Source organism: Budorcas taxicolor, chromosome 21 (genome assembly GCF_023091745.1).
Source record: "Budorcas taxicolor isolate Tak-1 chromosome 21, Takin1.1, whole genome shotgun sequence".
Lineage (NCBI taxonomy): Eukaryota > Metazoa > Chordata > Mammalia > Artiodactyla > Bovidae > Budorcas > Budorcas taxicolor.
In genome coordinates this window covers 15,242,633-15,259,416 of record NC_068930.1, presented here as the reverse complement: position 1 = coordinate 15,259,416, position 16,784 = coordinate 15,242,633, and positions in this window count along the sequence as shown.

Here is a 16,784-nt window from a genome sequence, read left to right as displayed (position 1 = left end):
CAAGAGGTCAAGTAGGTTTGGGAAGCTGCTCCTGGGAGTCCATTTAAAAGAACTTTCAGAGTGTATGATACACCAGACCGAATTTAATTTTATCTTCTGTATATTTTGCATCTGCATCAGGCCGTGTTTTCACGGCCATGAACTGAAGGCATTACAAAGAAAACTTGTTTTGTTTTGGAAATGCCATCCTTGAAGGAATATTTATGGTCCATTTGGCATGTTGACCTTTTGGTGTGCCTCAGCTGGTGAGGGTTTCTAACCATGTGTGTTATTCACGGTGCCACAGCTAAATTAAGGCTTCAGTGAACCAGATTTCTCTAACTCCTTTATGGTAAACAGATCTATCTTGTGATGTGAGCTTGAATTCCTGCTCTAATAATGAGTGACTTCTCTCTTAGTTGTGCCTGGTTGCTCAGTTGTGTCTGACTGTTTGCAACCCCATGGACTGTAGCCCACCAGGCTTCTCTGCCCGTGGGGTTTTTCAGGCAAGAAAATTCGAGTGGGTTGCCATTCCCTTCTACAAGGGGTCTTTGCAACCCAGGGATCAAACCTGTGTTTTCTGCATTGCAGGCAGATTCCTTACCTGCTGAGCCACTGGGGAAACCCCCTTCTCTCTCAGAGGAGATGCAAATTGGTGTTTTTTTTTTTTTTTTCCGTACTTCTGCCTCATCACCTGGGTACAGAGAAGGACATCTGTGTCTACTTGTGAAAATGCAAATTATATGAATGGGCCGGAAGAAGCAACAGGAACAGTGTATAGTGTAGTCTGTAAATGTTAGAGCAAACCTGGGACAGGGTTGAAATTTTACGTTTGAGACATTTATTAAAATTCCTCAAGGGAAACGCCCTTTTCCAGAGGTGGCAGCAGTGCTAACCTGTTTGAAGTCACACTTGGATTTCTTTTTAAAAACAAGCTTGTTGCCTGTTTTAGCTTGTCTGTCTGGTTTGTATTATGTTGTTACCTGATAGTTCTTTTTCTGAAAGAAGAGACACAGTTCTGAAAATAGTCATTGCCTAAAGGGGAGAAACAAATTCTTTTCTTAGTATTGCAGGCTTTTTTGGCTGTTTTTTTTTTTTTTTCAGCAGATTAAAGCATTTCATTGTCCAGGAGCTCTAGAAATGGTCTTACCTTGCTTTTTTGATCATACATCCTATTAGCAGACACTTTTTGAGCAGGCACACCCAATATTTACTCATAAATTATGTACGTGTGCTGTGATAGTGATAGTACATATATTATTAAACGTTCACAAAAATAGGAATTAAAAAAAGACACATGAGATGGGTCAGAATGGACGTTCAAGTGTTTTCTATGGACGTCCCAAGGCTGTGTCGGTCCCTCCACGGGGCTTGCTCAGTCCACCCTGGGAACTCCCTCCCCCAGCCCAGAGTCCTTCTTGGGTTTGTAGGATTCTCCATGCAAATGCACCGTGAGAAGGTGCTCAGACGCCACACAGGGAGGCTGGAAGGAGAGTCTTCTGTTAATGGTCGTGCTAAACTCGCTGACTTCTCCGTTCTTCATAACATGTTATAGTGTGTTCAGTGCCTGGTATGGGGTGGTGACGGGATGAAAAAGTTCATGTTTCACGTCTGTTTCTGTTTCTATTCCTGCAGCTGCTACTGATGCTTCTTAAGTCTTATCCGGAATTTCAAAACTGTTTTTTTTTTTTTTTTTCTTTTGAAAATGGAAAGTTCTCTCTCTTTTTTAAAATTATGTATGTTAATTGCTCGGTTGTGTCTGACTCTTTGTGACTCCATGAACTGTAGCTTGCTGGGCTCCTCGGTCCATGGAATTCTCTAGGCCAGAATACTGGAGTGGGTTACCATGCCCTTCTTCTGGGGATCCTCCTGACCCTGGAATTAAACCCGGGTCTTGTGCGTTGCAGGCCGATTCTTTTAAGTCTGAGCCATTTGGTAGCAAATTCTTGACCTTTACTCTCAGAAAGCTGTTTGGTTTCTATCACATTTAGGGGGAATCTTATTATGTTTAACTATGGGATGCTGACTCAAATACCGTTTTGGTTGTTTAACATACAACACCTTCTAAAATTTTAAGTTCTATATTCTGGAACCAACCTGGTCTAAGGTTTTCACATAAGGAATGTAGAAATGTGCTGCCCCTGCTTCTTTGAAACCTAATCACCCTGTTGTTCAGGGTCTTACTGTAAGCCCTGAGTAAGGATACCTGAGTTTTGAGGGTTTTGATTACTTGAAAAGACTGACTCAAAAATCTCTGCCACTGAGAAGAGCATACCTGCGCTTACTTGGTCACTTGTGCCAATGAAGTCATTTCTGCCTTACTGTGGGATAGGACAGTAGACTGCAGCCCACCAGGCTCCTCTGTCCATGGACTTTTCCAGGCAAGAATACTGGAGTGCGTAGCCATTCCCTTCTCCAGGGGAATCGTCCCAGTTCAGGGATCAAACCCAGGTCTTCCACCTTGCAGGCGGATTCTTTGCTGTCGAGCCACCAGGGAAACCAGATGATTCTAGTGTAACCTGTAATTGCCAGATTATTGCCCTTTCCAGATCCCATACCTTTGGTAAGCAGCCTCTGATCTCATTGTCCTTTATCTCTCTCAATCCCTCTGGCCCCCTTGTGCTGGTCACCAGCTAGGTCATTTGCCTTTTCTCAGGAATATATGAAAAGACGCCACGCTTCTTCTATGCCTGGCCCTACTTTAGTCAGCCCAACTTCTACCCTCATCATCTCTGTTTTGTTTACCTGCAGAATCTTGCTGGACCCTTTCTGGTGATTCTGGTCACTGAGGATCTCAGTGGAGATAGTAAGTCTGTGAAAAATTACTCTCCAACTCTGTATCCAGTGGGGCTTCCTCCAGCATGCTGTATTCAACTTGAGAATGCTGCATGGCCTTAATCTGTCCTTCCCACAGCTGCAGGCTGCCCACTGAGACAAGGCAAACTCTGCATTCCTGCTGTTCAGCTGTTGGCATCATCTCATCTCTTGATCATAGGGCAGAGCCCTCTTAATAGGCTGGTGTCCTTCTTGACTGTTCTGTCCTTTTCGGTCTGACCTCTCATCTCCTCTCGCTTTCCACCGCCTGTGGAATGCCTGGGCTTAGAGTTTGTAGCCCAGTAGTCAGTGGGGTTTCAAATGCCACATGAAGGACTGAACTTTTTCCTACAGGCAGTGCAGGAGCCTTTACAGAGGGTTCTGTCTCTCCTTTGCTAAAACCCTGGCTCTGGGGTTGCACAGGAGAGACTGCAGAGCACAGAGGCTTGGGAAAGAGGCGGAGACTCAGAGAAAGCTCCGTATTTCATTCCACCTTCAAAATGTTAATTTAGTTGATGACTTTATTACTTGACTGGTAAAACGGTCTGGTGGAGTACAAAGCACATGGATCCTCAGCTAGGCAGCTACGGGTTTTAGTGACAATTCTGCCAGTGAAAGCAGACCTGTTGGCAGAGGGCAAGTTAATGTGTTAAGTAGAGCCTTCAATGATTACTCATAATTCCTGCAGGATCTTTATGACTATCATATAATTAAGTTGGTGACATGTACTGAGTACCAGGAACATAGTACCCATCCAGGAACTGTTGTTTATTCTCTTCCACCCAACCATGAGGTGTTTGTACTGTTGCCCAATCTTGTGAAGTCCTAGCATACGAGGTTGATTCTTTGATATTCCAAATAGCATCTGTGTTAATGGACATAGACAGTATTAGATCATGTTAATAAAAGGAATAGTTTTGCTAATCGTATACTAGGCGATTAAATAAAATCCCTGCTTAACAGGTACTTATGCCTTTTAGGAATGAATTTGTGCCATAGTTTAAAACTGATGATAATCACTTCTTGGCCTTTGAGCCAAGGTCAAGTGTAAAACTAGAGATAAACGTGTTTCCCATTATGCATAACTTTGGATGGAGCATCTTGTTTAAGACGGTGCTCTATGTGAGGTTATAAAACTTTGTTGAATCGGAGAAAGTATTTATTTCAGGAGTTTGAAAAACATAACTCTTATATATGTCAACCCATCTGATTGAACAAATATTTCATTACTTTTGGGAAATTAATAAGTTAATGACTTATATTCTTTCTCTTTAATTATTGTCATTATACATTTTCCTTGAGCAATATAATCTATTTTTTATTCAGAGAAATTTAGCTATTTTATTATTCTTTTAAAAAATATTATTTATTTATTTGGTCACACTGGGTCTTAGTTGGGGCACGTGGGTTCTTTTGGTTTCAGCATGTGGGATCTAGTTCCCCCACCAGGGATTGAACCCGAGCCCCCTGCTTTGCGTGGAGTCTAAGGCACTGGAGCACCAGGGGAGTCCCAATTTAGCTTATTTTAAAACATAAAAAAATTAATTATACTTAAGGAATTTTTGGTTCATGTCACATAAAATACTTTAGTGTTATTAAGTATCAGCAAGGGAAACTTCGTAGTATTATTATTACGCAGTTATCACTACATTATTTCTTGGTACCCTTTAGCATGTGTGGTGTTTGCTAACTGAGCTTGCTCTGCTAAGAATTGCTTGAAGGTTGCACTTTTAATTTGTGCAGTGTGTGTGTGTGTGTGTGTGTGTGTGTGTGTGTACTGTGTTCTGGGTGTTGTATTCCCCAGTCTGTCCTATAGCAACTTATAATATGAACTTTTTCTTTTGGGAGATGACTAGGACATTGCTGGAAACGTATTGTCCTAGATCAGTGGTCAAAATCAATGGTCTGTAAACTGGCTCCTAATTTTCATTGTGAAAACAAATTAAGCAGTGATTACAAGATTTATATAAGTCATAGCTGCTGTGCTTATAGCTTCCACTTAATATGCATTTGAAATATTTATTGCCTCTTAAAGTGTATTTTAAAAGGTTTGTACTGTGTTATGGAAAAACAGATTATTTTTCTCTTCTTTATAGTACAAAATAGAATCTTGACTTAAATCTTTGTGACCATAAACCTGTTGGTGGAGCAGAACAGGACACATTATACAGTTGGGATTTTGGCTGAATACTGACTGGACAAAAATGTCTATCCAAAGAGACATATAGTTGATTCTCATTATTCACTATAACACTATGTCTGGGGCCATTACAAACAACAGGATGACCAAGGAAAAGCAAAAACTGAAAAACTGACACCTTCAGTTTAGTTCCGTCACTCAGTCGTGTCCGTCTCTTTGCGAGCCCATGAATCACAGCACGCCAGGCCTCCCTGTCCATCACCAACTCCCGGAGTTCACTCAAACTCATATCCATAGAGTCGGTGATGCCATCCAGCCATCTCATCCTCTGTCGTCCCCTTTTCCTCCTGCCCCCAATCCCTCCCAGCATCAGAGTCTTTTCCAATGAGTCAACTCTTGCATGAGGTGGCCAAAGTACTGGAGTTTCAGCTTTAGCATCGTTCCCTCCAAAGACCATCCAGGGCTGATCTCCTCTAGAATGGACTGGTTGGATCTCCTTGCAGTCCAAGGGACTCTCAGGAGTCTTCTCCAACACCACAGTTCAAAAGCATCGATTCTTCGGCGCTCAGCCTTCTTCACAGTCCAACTCTCACATCCATACATGACTACTGGAAAAACCATAGCCTTGACTAGATGGACCTTTGTTGCCTTAAAGGTTATTTGTTTACTGTGTGAGATCTGAGACAGGAAGGGAGAACGGTGCCTTGCTCAGCCTTGATTGGGAATGTGTGTGTTGGTTGGGCGACTCCAACTTTTTGTCACCCTGTGCATGTTCGTGAATGGACCTAGAAAGTGCTACTGGGCAAAGTCACAAGTACAGAATTCATGAGTGATGGGACTCAGCTGTAGTTAGCATAATGTTGAGACCACCTGTGTGCCTTGAATGATGAGTTGAGTAGTTAAACTGTTGCTTCCCGAGAGCTGGATCTGGTAACAGTGAGCAGATCCAAGCTTTCCTCCCTGGAATGGCTGGGTTCTCTGCCTGATAGATGGAGACCGGTCAGATGCGCCTTGCCGCTCCTGGGTCCCAGTGCCCGCCTCCACTTGCATAAGTGAGTTGCCATTGGCCTGCCATGGCCCTGCAGTTAGCGTCCCCGTCCTATCCTAGTCTCTGAGTTGGGAGACATTAGAATGTGTGATTAAGAAAGCAAACTGTGGATTCCCATGTCCTGGGTTCCGATTCTGCCTCTGACACTTACTAACTCCCTGCCTTCCAGCAGGACTACTTAGCTTCTTTGCACATTCTTTTCTTCTCTGTAAGGTGGGAATAATGACATTGGCTACCTGGTTATGTTAATAGTTGTTGAGACAATATGTATTTCACGCGTGTCAGATATTTAAGACAGGAGTTGGTTTATAAGCCCTCAGAGGTAAGCTGTTAATCCACCCGGTTATCCATACCCAATTGGCCTTTTCATTTTTCTTAAGGATTTTATGATGCGCCACCAATAAATACAACCCCCGCTCCAAAATTTTCTTTTTAAAGAAAAGATTGAAGGTGAAAGGTAGCAAAGTGTAAAAAGGTGAAGCTAAAATGATACTGGAACAGACTGTTAGGTTAGGTGGGGAGAGAGGGACTCTGAATTTAGTCCTGAGTTTTGATCAGTTCCCCAAAAGGAAGGCCTGCTTCTCATTATCTTTTACATAAAAGTTGTTGTTCAGGAAGTGCACGGCAGTTTCTGGAACCGAGTGGTTTCTTCTTGATTATTCATAAGACTGCTTGGTAGTCAGATGCCAGTCACACTGATTTGTACCGCTCTCTCACTCTGGGATCTTGGAGGCTGGGTGTTATCTTATCTCATTGATTTCAGATCTCCAGGTCTAGCCCGGAGACACTGACTCTGCTGCAGAGTCCACCTGTGATGGTGTGATTGCCAAACACTTGTCTGCACAAGGGCCCTGTGTGTGTTCTTCCCCTGATTTTACCGTGGATCACAGGCACGCTACTCTAGTGCAGAGAGAGGCATTGGGTGTTCCATAGAGATAATGAAGGCGTAAAAGGAAGATAAAGGGACCAAGTCAGGGTGGCCTGTGTATGGGGCCACAGTGACTGGGGCCCGAATGCCATATACTGCAGGCTTTTGCTTCACCCTAAGGCCATATGCTGCAGGCTTTTGCTTCATGCCTCTTGAGTATTAAATATTTTAGAACACCTCCCCCGTGTATGCATTTGTTTATCCATAGACTGCATACACATGGCTCTTATATACTGTGTGCTGTGCTGCGCTTAGTCACTCAGCCGTGTGTCCATGGGCATTCTCCAGGCAGGAATACTGGAGTGGCTTTCCATGCCCTCCTCCAGGGGATCTTCCCAATCCAGGGATCGAACCCAGGTCTCCCGTATTGCAGGTGGCTTCATTGCCATCTGAGCCACCAGGGAAGCCCAAGAATACTGGAGTGGGGAGCCTACTCCTTCTCCAGGGCATCTTTCTGACCTAGGAATCAAACTTGGGTCTCCTGCATTGCAGGCAGATTCTTTACCAGCTGAGCTACCAGAGAGGCCCTATATACATTTTAATTAGCATTAAAAAGAGGTTGAAAAGGAAGGATGACTGTTCTCAAGTAGATTATGGAGATAATTACATAGCTATAAAAATTCACTAATATTATTCACTCAATTATGCACTTAAAAATGGGTGAATTTTCTCTGCTATAAATTAGGCCTTCATAAAAACAGTCTAAAAAAGGGAGGATGAGAGGGAGATGGAATTTTCAGTATCTAAACATCTTAAAACCTATTATAAATATCAAGAATCCCTTTACTCTCACCTGAGTTATGGAGAACTAAATACTTATTACTAAGAGCAGTGTGGTTAAACATGGAATCTTTAATTATTTTAATCACTTAATTGTTTAATTAAAAAGAAAGCTCACTTTGGGAGTGTAATTACAACTCTCTATTACTTTTGCCTCTACTTAATTATCAGCGTTCTCTTTAGCTCATAGTTTCTTTGCACGGATCTTTTTCAGGGAAACTTGATAACATTTTAAAATTTCTTTAGCCAGGTGTGTGACACACGTGCATACACACACACACACCCTACCTTTCACTTTGCAGCACACATATCCTGAGAGCCTGTGATCTCTGTACTGTGAAATTTCCATTTTTCCCTCAGAGGATTAGGTGTGGGGACCACATTCTCTTCCCTTTTGTGGCTTTATTAGTGCCTTTCACTAGGGGAATTGCATGCAAATACTTTTTGGTTTGTGTTGTATTTTTATTATAAGTTCTTATCTGTCCCCTCCTTCAGGACACACACCTCCTGAGTCCAGGGACTTCAGTTCATTGTGGCCTTGCTAGCACTTTGACCCATTCCTAGCACAAATTCTTGGTTCAATAAATATTGTCAAGTGAGTGAATCAACCTGCATATTAAATTTTAGTAATAATTAATGCTTCTCAACTTAAAAATAAAGATAAATATATGTAGAAGTTCTGTTCTTTAATTCCTGCCCACACTGAGATGCATGCACTCAACTTCGGAGACCGCTGCCTGTGAGTGGGTGGACTGTGAGGAGCAGGGAGGAGGTGGAAGGTTGGGGCCGCTAAGAAATATGCTTCACTGGGAGATCAGACTCTCTTCCGGCATCTAGATCAGACCCATTTTACCAGTGGGCACAGCCATAGCTCAGCGGGTAAAGAATCTGTATGCAATGGAGAAGACATAGGAGATGCAGATTCGATCCTTGGGTTGCAAAGATCTCCTGGGGAGGAAATGGCAGCCCACTCCAGTATTCTTGCCTGAAAAATCCCCTGGACAGAGGAGCCTGGTGGGCTCCAGTCTCTATGGGGTCTCAAAGATTCAGACATGATGGCGCGACTAAGCACACACGTACTTTACCAGTATCGTGTTTCCCTGGTGGCTCAGGGGTAAAGAATCCGCCTGCAGTGCAGGAGACGTGAGTGTGATCCCTTAGATGGGAAGATCCCCTGGAGAAGGATATGGCAATGCACTCCAGTATTCTTGCCTCCTGGACGATGGAGGAGCCTGATGCACTACAGTCCATGAGGTCACAGAGAGACACGACTGAGCGACTAAGCAACAGCAACGCAACAAGTCCCTCTTAGAACATCGTGAGGCATTCGTGAAAATCAGTGCAAAGGGCTGTCGCTGGTGTTTGAGGGATTTGTAAGACTGAAAGAATGACACTGCTCTGCAACTGACTCTCCACAGCAGCCGGACTGGCAGGGACCAGGAAGTACTGGAGTGAACTGTATCATTTGAAGAACTGCCCTGTAACTTGGGTAAAATCCAGTTCGTTCAGTTTTTTTATGGCCAGTTTTATTGCGGTGTACTATAGGCTAAAATTTACCCTTTGGAGATAAATAGTTGTCTTGAGTTTGAGACACAGTCATGCAGCCACCACCACAGATCACGATAGAGACTGTTTCTTATCACCCACCAAAGTTCCCTTGTTCTCTTTTATAGTTAATTGTCTTCTTTCCCCAGCCACCACTGATCGTATTTCTTCCGTCCAGTTTCCCTTTCCTACAATGTCATAAAAGATGGTATCACACAGTATATAGCCGTTTGTGTTTCGCTTCTTTCACTTAACGTTTTTATGTCGATATCCACGTCGTTTTGTATATTAGAAGCTTATTCCTTTTTATTGCTGCATGCTGTTCCATTATATGAATGTACTCTATCTTTAAAAGCCATTTACTGGTTTTGGGAGAGTTGGGTTGTGTTAAGTTTTCGATGATTTTTGAATACAGCTTTCATAAACAGATATGTTTCAATTGTATGGATATCTGTTTGAATTTTTTTTTTTTTTTTTTGAGTGAATGCCTGTAAGTTTTGTTGTTGGGCCATATGGTAAGTATATGTTTAAATGTATAGGAAACTGCGGAACAGTTTTCCTAAGTGTTTGTACCGGTTTGCATTCCTGTCAGCAAACAGGAAAGTTCCAGTTGCTCAGCTTCCTTGCCAGCACTTTGTGTTGTCTGTTTTTTGCATTTGCTTGTTTGGTTTTGGTCATTCTAGAAGGTAGCTGGTTTCGTCTTGAGTGTAAGGGTATGGGCATGGTCTTATGTTCATTTTTCTCTTTTTGATTCTTTAATATTTGTTGTCACTTCCCTTTTTCTTGAGGCAGTCTTCCATCTTGCTTTTCCTCTTCACTGGCTTCATTTGTATAGACCGTGGGATTAATGTCTCATTAAATACCGTTCCAGGTCTATTTCTGCACATTTCTAGTATGCTTAACAGCGCTTTGCTCCTTGCTCCGCTCTCAGCATTAGATCGTGAACTTATGGGTGGGCCTTGTTCCACTCTGATAAGAACCAGGAGTCACTCAGGTAGTGTTCTCTGTTGCTTGAGTTGTAGGGGATAAGAAAGAATAGAATCAGTCTTGAGAACATTATTTTAAAAAGACTCTAATTTATAATCTTTTGGTGTATTTTTGGACCTAAAAGAAGCCTATTTGTCAGAGTTTCAGTTCAGAATTGGGTATCAATTGGCAAAACCCTGTTATTGATATTATTATTTAAGCTACTAGTATGAGGGCTTTTAAATTGCTTGTTAAATTGGGTACATTACTATGTGTTCTTCACTGAGTTTGCCACTTCTGAAGTGTCCATTGAAATGTCTTCTATTGAAGCAGTTAGGTTTGGTTGGGCTTGGTTTCAAATTCTGCCAATTTTCAAGCTCTCTCCAAATTCAGTTGTGAGCATAATTAATGTTTTAGACAGATGATATTAATTTTTTCTTGCGACTTTGGTTATCTTGGATCATAGCATTTCATTGGTTGTATTATACAGATTTGAGCTCGGTTTCATGTTCTGCCAGTTTCAAGCTCTGATCAACTTCAGTTGGAAGCATAATTAATATCTTAGATCCTAATACAGATTTGTCCCTATAACTTTGAGTGTCTTGGGTCAAATCTTTTTAGTGATTGCCTTCTAAAGACTTACTGAAAACTGTTGTCTCAGTATTAATTTTTGGTGTTTCTTGCATAAGTACTCTGGTATAGATAAAGCAGCTTTTATAAGGATTGAATTTATCAGGCTCACATGATATGATTATGCATTACTGTTTGTAATTTCCTAGCATTTTTGTGTGAGTTTTTCCTCTAAGCACATTTTTATATATAAAGTTCTGAAGAAAATCTTCTCACCTGAGTGTTTTTCAAAGAGCCCATTGTATTCCCAAGTTCACAGGCAGATTTTTATTATTCCAGGGACTTGAAGGCTCAGCTCCCAATATTCTGAAGAGTTATGTTATGTTATTCCTTGTCCTGGACCATTGTGTTTCAAGTCTGCTATTTAGCAGGATTGTTTCAGAGTTTTAAATGGGAAGAGAGAATGTTCAAAACAAATGGTTGCAACAGAGAAAATAATTCAGTTTTAAAGTGTTTCACTCATCCACCCATCTTTCTTACAAATTTTGTTCCGATTGCCAGCTTTCTTTTTAGGGCAGGATAAACCAAGGGAGACAGAGCGAAGTGGCAGAGTGGACAGGGACTGTCCTGGTGGTTCCAGCTGGTGGGAGTGGCATGCCTGTTGGGGTCTGTGAACATATGTATGACGTTTTTGATTGTCACAAAAGCAAGAGGACATTGCTGGCATTCAATGGTGAGGGCTGGCATTGATAACTGACATCCTCCAATCCATAGAACAGTCCCATACAATGAATTGTCTTGCTCCAAATGCTAGGAATCCCCTCTTCCGTCCCTGTTAAACAATGCTGATCTGGGTCAGCCTGGGTTTCAGTTTCCAGAACTGTGGACCTGAACATGTTGCATTTTCCTCATCAACTTGGAGTGAAAATGCTTACTGTCTAATATCACTGGGGGCTTCTCAGGTGGCACAGTGGTAAGGAATCCACCTGTCAATACAGGAGACTCAAGAGATGCAGGTTCGATCTGTAGGTTGGGTAGATCCCCTGGAGGAGGAGGACGTGGAGGAGGAGTAAATGGCAGCTCACTCCAGTATTCTTGCCTGGAAAATTCCATGGACAGAGGAGCCTGATGGGTATAGTCCAGGGTGTCACAAAAGAGCTGGGCACGACTGAGTGACTGAGTGCGCCCACACACACATAAGATCACTGTGAGCATTGCTGATGATGTAAGTGAAGCGGTGAACACAGCACCAGATACATAGTAAAGTTGGTGGAGCGTGGCTGGCTGGAGTGGCTTTCCAACCAGCTCAGGGTAGAGTCCAGGGTCCTGGCAGGGACCTGCTCCTCTCAGAACTCATCTCCTGTGGTTCTCTCTCCTGCCTCTCCAGTCACACACTGACTCCTCGAGGTTTCTCTGTCTCCCTGAGAGAGCTGCCTGCCTCCGGACCTCCTGCACTTGTTCTTCTTCTGTGGGAGGCTCCTTCTCTCCCTGTATCCACTGGGCGCTCCTCCCCCACTTTCTTCCTTTCCTCCTCTGGCCGCTTGATCGGAGGGAGGCTTTCCTGTTATGCAGAAATGGCAGCCTGGCTTGCAGCAGCCGCCTCTTCCCCTCAGCTCTTGTTCTTTCCCTTACCATCACTCAATATATTAAATATTTTTTGGCTTATTGTCATTCTTTTTCAAGTGGAACATATGTTTCATGAAAGCAGGGACTCTGTTTTTTCACTGATGAATCCCCAATGGCTGTAATATCCCCTAGTACATAGATGCCAATAAATGTTTATTGAATGAGTGAATTATTAAAGATAGCAAAGAAAAGAAATTATAATTGGTTTGTATACAAATGCTGTGCATAAGAGGGAGAGACTGTGTGTAAAAAAGTTATACTTTTTAATAGTTTCTAATCCAGATGGTGGGATTCATCAATTATGGAAATCTCTCCATCTAAACAGTTTTGAGAAATAGTGTGAAAGGTAAGGGACGAGGTTGTCATAATCGGATTTCTCTCCTCTCTACTCACTCAACTCTGTGATTCTTCCTTCACTTTTAATTGAGGAAAGCATGATACTTTTATTTTTGATAAGAGACTGTTTTAAGGATATAATGATGTGATTATTCTTTGACTATGTGTTTTGAAATTGGTTACAGATCCCTAGAGGTCATCAATATTATTACCCATAGCACCTTAGAATGATTTGAGTTTTCTTATCTGCTTGGAGGAGGTGTAATTGTTCTTTGGCTGCTGCTGCTGCTGCTAAGTCATTTCAGTCATGTCCGACTCTGTGCGACCCCAGAGACAGCAGCCCACCAGGCTCCCCCATCCCTGGGATTCTCCAGGCAAGAACACTGGAGTGGGTTGCCATTTCCTTCTCCAGTGCATGAAAGTGAAAAGTGAAAGTGAAGTTGCACAGTCGTGTCTGACTCTTAGCAACCCCATGGACCGCAGCCCACCAGGCTCCTCCGTCCATGGGATTCTCCAGGCAAGAGTACTGGAGTGGGGTGCCATCGCCTTCTCCGGTTCTTTGGCTAGATGATAGATATTTACTGCTTATGTTTATATAAGCATAGACTTGGGAAATGCTTTTAAGGGTTGCGTTATTTAAAGAAACCCACTGGCTTGATGTTTTGGGACCAGGGGAATGATAAGCTGTGTGAGATGCCTATTTAAAAGAGAGTATTCATAAGTGAAATTTCCTTCTTGCAGTTGATTGGTCCAACTATTTCTCTGATAGGTGTTGTTTTGTATTCTGAAAAATTTGTGTGGATTTGGTGACTTATGAATAAGCACAGATTGTTAAACAGGCTGTGTTCCAAGCAAGAAATGATACAGGAAGATGCGTATAAAGTTTCCTGAGTTTTAAATTATTGTGTCTGTAGGCTAACCTTTTGATCGTATTTTGTGTCCTGAAATAGCTTCTGCAATAGGCACTTTACCCAGGTGGGATGATATTTTTACTGGCAATTCAATCTCTCTCATACTGTCCCTCTGCCAGTGAAGTCCTGAATATACTTCAAGTATTCTATTTCTACAGATAATTTCTAGACAAGGCAATCTTTACATGTAATAATGATGGACAGGACATTTGAGGTTTGGCAGTTGTTTTCAAATGTAGGTACTGGTTAAGACCTCTGTGTGCATGGTTTAACATGGGACCATTAAGCTCAGCTGTGTGAAAACATGAATTACATTCCTTTATACCTAGTGTGTGAGCTTCCCTGGTGGCTCAGAAGGCAAAAGAATACACCTGCAGTGTAGGAGACCGGGATTCGATCTGGCTCAGGAAGATCCTGTGAAGAAGGAAATGGCAACCGACTCCAGTATTCTTTCGTGGAGGATTCCATGGATAGAGGAGCCTGGTGGGCTACATTTCCTACAGTCGGAAGAGCCAGACACGGTTGAGTGACTAACGCACACATACCTAGTGTGTATTGTTGAGACTCAGAAATCTCCTTCAAAATCTGGACATTTGAGTGAATGGCCCTGGTACTCTTTAATTGGACGGACTCAATTCTGACATCCCGTCTTTCTCATCCCCTTTATCAAGTCCTGTCAACTCAGCATCATTACTGTTTCTCAGTACCTGTCCTCCTTACTAAAAGAACAAGGAGACAGAAGAATCAGAGGACAGACCTAAACGACAGTCTAACAACTTCAACTAACTGGCATATATAGAACCCAGAACTGCAGAACTGACTGTGGCTGGGCAATAAAGAATGCTTTCATTCCTCTTTCAATAAAGAGGATTTTCCTTCTCATTTAACTATTAGGAATTAAGATAGAACTCAATGATGTAAAGATGACTAGACAGTCCCCTTGCTTATAATTCTATTTATTTGCTGGCTGGGCTGGGTCTTCCGCACGGCCCAGGCTCTTCTCTTGTTGCAGAGTAGGCGGGCTCTCTCTAGCTGCCACGTGCGGGCGTCTCACTGCGGAGGCTTCTCTTGTTGTGGAGCGTGGGCTTGAGGGCTCGAGGGCTTCAGTCGTTGAGGCACTGGAGTTCAGTGGTTGCAGCTCCCAGGCTCTAGAGTGCGGGCTTAGTAGCTGTGGAACATGGGCTTAGTTGCTCTGCAGCACGTGGGATCTTCCTGGATCGGGGATTAAACCCATGTCTCCTGCATTGGCAAGCAGATTCTTTACCACTGAGTCATCAGGGAATTCCGCCCCCCACCCTTTTTTTTTTTTAAAGAAAGTAAGCTCTATACCTCTAGGAAAGGGACTTCCCTGGTGGTTCAGTGGTAAAGAACCCACCTGCCAAAGCAGGAGGCACGAGAGACACGAGTTTGATCACTGGGTCAGAAAGAGCTCCTGGAAGAGGGCCTGGCAACCCACTCCAGTATTCTTGACCTGGAGCATCCCATGGACAGAGGAGCCTGGCAGGCTGTGGTCCATAGGGTCGCACAGAGTCAGACACAACTGAAGTGACTTTGCACACACGCATGCACCTCTAGGAAAACCTGTGTATCATAGAACTCAAGATAGAAATTAAGCAGTATTTTGAATTAAATGGTAATGATTTTGGCATAATGATTTGACAGAAGACTTGTGGGATGCAGCTAGTCTGAAAATCAGCATCTAGTTTTCCATGTCAAGAATCTAAATGAAAAAAAGAAACTTAAACCCAGAGAGTATAGGAAGAAGGAAAAAGTAACATATGGAACAGGAATCAGTAGATAAATCAACAAAAGTAATTTTAGAAATATTAAAAACTAATAAACCCCTTAAGACTGATCAAGAAAATAAGAGATAAAGCATATTACCAATATACTATTCCATGTTGAATTGGAAACTCTGAGCAGTGAAGGAAGAAAAAATACTTATTTTAGAAAAGATGAATGCATAAATGAACTGTGGTATATCCATGCTTTGGAATATTATTCAGCAACAAAAATAAAGGAGCTATCGAGCCACGAAAAGGCATGGAGGACATTTAAATGCATATTACCAAGTGAAAGCAGTCAGTCTGAGAAGGCTATGTAAAGTGTGTTTCCAACTGTATGACATTCTGGAGAAGGCAAAACTATGGACAGTGAAGAGATTAATGATTGCCAGGTTTGAGAAGAGAAGAGGAGGGAGGGATGGGTAGGTGATTTTAACAACATGGAGACGATTGTATATGAGGCTATGGTGGTAGACACATGACCTTATGCATCTGTCCAATCTAATAGAACTGTACAATACAGAAGTAAATACTAAGGTAAATTATAGACCTTAGTCAATAATAATATCAATAATAGTTTATCAATTGTAACCATATTAGTGTAAATCTTAATAACTGGGGATATTGTATATAGGGAGGAAGAGGAGATATGAGATTATACTTTTCAATTACTCTGTATACCTAAAATTTCTCTAAAAATTTAAATCTATTACCAAAAATAAAGAGAGATATATAGAAAGTAACCATATTCATAGCTAGAAAGAGAACAGTATGAAACTGTTCTCAGATTAATTTGTAAAGCAATTAGCAGTCAAAATCTCCACTGCTTTTATATGGAGGTGGGGGTATTAGACTTTTGAATTCTGAAATTTACATGGAAGAACAAAGGAAAAAAAATTAATCTGAAGGACCACAGCAAGGTGGGGGCTTATGTTTATTGGATATCAAAACTTACTACAGGTCTGTGTAGGAAATAATTATTATGAGATTCTGGCACAGGTATAGAAAGATAGAGATCTTAGGAATGGAAATTACATGCCTGATAGAGGCGAAGGTCACTGGGAGTTAGGGTAGGTCTTATCAATAAAAAGTGCTTTAAAGTTTGATTATCCATATGGATAAAAAATAAAATATCATACCCACCTCAAACCATAAGTAAACAATTCAGGATAAAGATTGTGAAAAGCAAAACTTCAGAGCTTTTCCAGGAAGATGTATGAGAATGTATGTGTGACCTTGGGGGTTTTAAACCATACGTCTGGGATAAATGCCACACACAAACATACAATATGCAAAGAAAAATACTTATAAATTCAGCTCATTAAATTTTTTATACATGTGATTCTTGGTACCTTAA